Source organism: Camellia sinensis, chromosome 3 (assembly GCF_055761805.1).
Source record: "Camellia sinensis isolate YWXY chromosome 3, ASM5576180v1, whole genome shotgun sequence".
Lineage (NCBI taxonomy): Eukaryota > Viridiplantae > Streptophyta > Magnoliopsida > Ericales > Theaceae > Camellia > Camellia sinensis.
Window position 1 is genome coordinate 183,527,801 of NC_138963.1, and position 4,613 is coordinate 183,532,413.

Here is a 4,613-nt window from a genome sequence, read left to right on the forward strand (position 1 = left end):
TATCTTATTCTACAGTGGACAATGGTGAACAACTTTTTATAGGTAACTCCTCAACTTCCAAAGTTGATGGACAAGGAAAGATTATTCTGAAGATGACATCTGGAAAGGAACTCATTCTTAACAATGTGATGCATGTACCGGCCATTCGTAAGAATCTTATTTTCGGATCTTTGTTGAGTAAAAATGGGTTTAGGCTAGTTTTTTAAAGCGACAAGTTTGTACTTACCAAAAACGGGATGTATGTAGAAAAATGTTGCATGTCTAATGGCCTTTTCAAACTGAATGTAATGACTGTCGTACCCTTTATTATTAATATGAAATGTTTACCTAAATTTGACATTGATTTAAATCATAAATGTGAAATTTGCATTAAGGTAAAATTATCCAAAACTCATTTTTCATTCAATTGAAAGAAGTATGAAACCACTTGAATTAATTCATAGTGATATTTGTGATTTTAAATCAATTCAAACTAGAGGTGGAAAAAAATATTTTTTCATTTTCATAGATGACTATACTAGATATAGTTATGTTTATTTAATTCGAACCAATGATGAAGTTTTGGAAACTTTCATTCAATATAAGAATGAAGTTGAAAATCAACTTGGTAAGAAAATTAAGAAACTTAGAAGTGATAGAGGTGGTGAATATGAATCATCTTTTAGTGAGTTTTGTAAAAACATGGAATAATTCATCAAACCACCGCTCCTTACTCACCTCAGCAAAATGGAATTGCTGAAAGGAAAAATAAGACTTAAAAAAAAAATGATGAATGCCATGTTAATAAGTTCTGGATTACTTCAGAACTTGTGGGGGAAACAAATACTTTATGCTAATTATATTGTAAATAAAGTACCCCGAAAGAAAGTGAATCAAACACCTTATGAATTGTGGCATGGGAGAGTATCATCTTACAAATACTTAAAAGTGGGGGGTGTTTAGCTAAAGTGGCTATTCCTAGTCCTAAAATAGTTGACTACATTTTCATTGGTTATGCCAATAATAGTAGTGCATATCGATTTTTGATTTATAAATCAGAACATTCCGAAATGCATGTAAATACTATTATTGAATCTCAAAATGCATCGTTCTTTGAACATGTATTTCTAAATAAGACAGGACAAGAGACTAGCAATAATAAAAGATCTTATGATGCTATTACTAGTCGGGATCAAGAACAAGATCAAGAACAAGAGCAAGGGATAGATCCAATTGATGAAGAGGAACCTAGGCGTAGTAAACGTGTTAGAACCTCAAAATCTTTTGGTCCAGATTTTCTAATATTTTTGTTAAAAAATGAGCCTTTAACTTTTAAAGAGGCTATGTCCAGTTCTGAAATTCCTTTATGGAAAGAAACTGTAAATAGTGAAGTTGAATCCATCCTACAAAATCACACTTGGGAATTGGTGGATTTGCTATCAGGTTGTAAACCTCTTGGGTACAAGTGGATTTTCAAAATAAAAATGAAAGCGGATAGATCAATTGACAGCTACAAGGCAAGACTTGTGGTCAAAGGTATTAGACAAAAAGAAGGTCTTGATTACTTTGACACATTCTCACCGATTACTAGAATAACATCCATTAGAATGTTAATTGCCATTGCATCTCTATACAATCTAGAAATTCATCAAATAGATATGAAAACCGCTTTCTTAAATTGTGAGTTAGATGAAGAAATTTACATGGAACAACTAAAAGGATTTTCTGTTCTAGGAAAAGAAAAGAAAGTGTGTAAATTGGTTAAATCATTAGATGGTTTAAAACAAGCACCAAAACAATGGCATGAGAAATTTGACAATGCAATGATGTCAAATGGATTTAAAATTAATAGGTGGGACAAATGTGTTTATATTAAAAACACAGACAAAGGTTATGTCATTGTATGTCTTTATGTGGATAATATGTTCATCATAGGTAGTAATAATGACATAATTAAAACAACCAAGAAAATGTTGAATAAACATTTTGACATGAAGGTCTTGGGCATTGCTGATGTAATTCTTGGTATGAAAATTACTAAAACATCAGAAGGATATGCTTTGTCACAATCTCATTACATTGAGAAAATACTTGACAAATTCAGCAAAGATGGTGATCATCTTGCTAGAACACCTGTGGATGTTAATTTGTTTCTTTCTAAGAATGTACAGGAAAGTATTTCTCAATTAGAGTATGCACAAATTGTTGGAAGCTTAATGTACTTGATGAACTGCACTCGCCCAGATATAGCTTATGCAGTAAGTAAATTAAGTAGATAGACAAGTAATCCAGGAGTAGAGCACTGGAAAACAATTATAAGGGTTCTAAGATACTTCAAATTTACTCATAACATTGAGCTTAATTATACTAGATATTCAGCAGTACTTGAAGGATACTATGATGCAAATTGGATACTGGATACTAGAAACTCAAAGTCCACCAGTGGGTATGTCTTTACTTTTGGTGATGCGGCTGTATCTTAGAAATCTTCCAAACAGACTTGCATTGCTAGGTCTACTATGGAATCAGAATTCATAGCTTTAGATAAAGCTGGGAAAAAAACAGAATGACTTTGCCACTTCCTTGAAGATATTCCAATGTGGCCAAAATTGGTGCCTGCTATATGCATACATTGTGATAGTCAATCAACAATAGGTAGAGCACAGAGTCATATGTATAACGGTAAGTCATGACACATTTGTCATCGACATAACACCGTGAGATAACTACTCTCTGATGGAATTATTTCCATTGAAAATGTGAAGTCTAAAGACAACATAGCAGATCCACTAATCAAAGGGTTAGTAAGAGAGCTAGTTGAGAATTCATCGAGGGGAATGAGACTTAAGCCTATTAAATAAGAGTTACCACAACAGTAACCCAACCTAGTTGACTGGAGATCCCAAGATCTAGGTTCAAAGGGACAACAGAGTTGTGTATGACTCAGAAGGATCACTGAAGATTCAAACTCCTGCCCATTTCAATAATGAAATAGTGATGTCTGCAGCATTTTAGGTTAAGTAATACTTTTAATTATTGTTATATCTAGGTAAACCTAGTGGAGTAGGGCAGGATACTCTTCATAAGAATCACCTATGTGAGTGTGAACTAGGCCGGTTCTATGAGATTTGTGAAGGATTACAATTCTCTAGAGCACTCATGAAAGACCAGGTTGTTCAGGGCTAAAATGAACACAATAGTGAGAACTAAACTGTGTCTGGTAATATGCTGTGTGAGTTCTATTGTCTTGGTTTACACAAACGATTAACCAATTCAAGACATCATGTTCACTGGTTAGCTAGTAAATCCGATAGTGTCTCACAAGGGAAGGTTCCAAGCCAAAAGCTATCTATCCTTTGTAGAGTATTTCCAAATTCTGTACCCTCTGTAATTAGATTATATTGTTGCATTTTCTCTCCATCAAATTCCATTCATGTGGGGGATTGTTGGAAAATTTGATTTTTATAGGTTTATTTTGAGCCAACTTTGAGCCCAATTTTGAGTGGGCTCCAAACGTCTTTTGGGGTGGGTTCGAAGAGGTGACGTGTTCCTTGCCACATGGCAAGTCACACAGTGAAGACGGTTCATCAAAACCATTTATGAGTGAATGGGAAGTTGATGTCTTTTTCGGATTCGTGGAATGGACAACTAAAGAAGTAAATGTGGGTTTTCTTGAAATGGATTGTCCCACATTAAAACTTTAAGAGAGCTTTTGTGAGTATATAAGCTCTTGGTGTACTAACTTGGGTTGGACCCCAAGGGGCACCCCAATCCAAGTTTGTAAAAGGGAGGAGTTATGAACAAAGTGAACCTTAGCTCAAACCACCACACAAGCGCGTGCGCCGCCGCCGCCGTTAGACCAAGTCGTGCCGGGCGTGGGTATGGGTTGTGGGTCGGGTCAGTTCTAAAATTAATTTTTTAGACAAAATTTATTTGAATTTTTCCAAAAATTATTACCGAAAATTATTTGAATTTCAAATTAAATTTGAATTCAAATTTTGTGTCCAAAAAATGGTGCCTCTTTCAGATCAATTCCACAACAGATTAAACAGTCCAAACATATCTTAAATCTGTTGCACCCGGACAAATAAAATTTCGGACAGATTCAAATTCAAAACTGTCCAGACAGTTTCAGCAGTTTCTGGACAGATTCAGTTATCTGTCAAGTTTGAATCCAGCACTTGTTCACTTCAAATTTCTACCTGTTCGGGCAGTTTGAAAGGTCACCTTATTGCCTATAAATTCATATTCATTTCCAGCATTTGAGAGATCCAAAATTCTTCATTTTCTGTCTAGTTTTGCTCTCTTGCATGATATAATCTTCATAGTATTTTAGAAAAAATTCAGAGAGTAAGAACAAAGGTTTTTGTTTGCCGGACAAATTGTTTAGAGTGCTACTACAATTTGTGAAGATCATTGTATCTTGGGAGATAGACGTCTATTATCTGTAAGCACCGTAGCGGGACAAATCTATCTTAAGGACAGAGTGTCACACACTCAACTTGATCTTTAAATATTTATTTGGTTCGGTAAAATAAATTCAGTACGTAATTTATTTTATTTGTTTGATTTATTTCAATTTATATATTTTACATAGAAGATTGTTCCAACACAAACTACTTGGATTATAACAA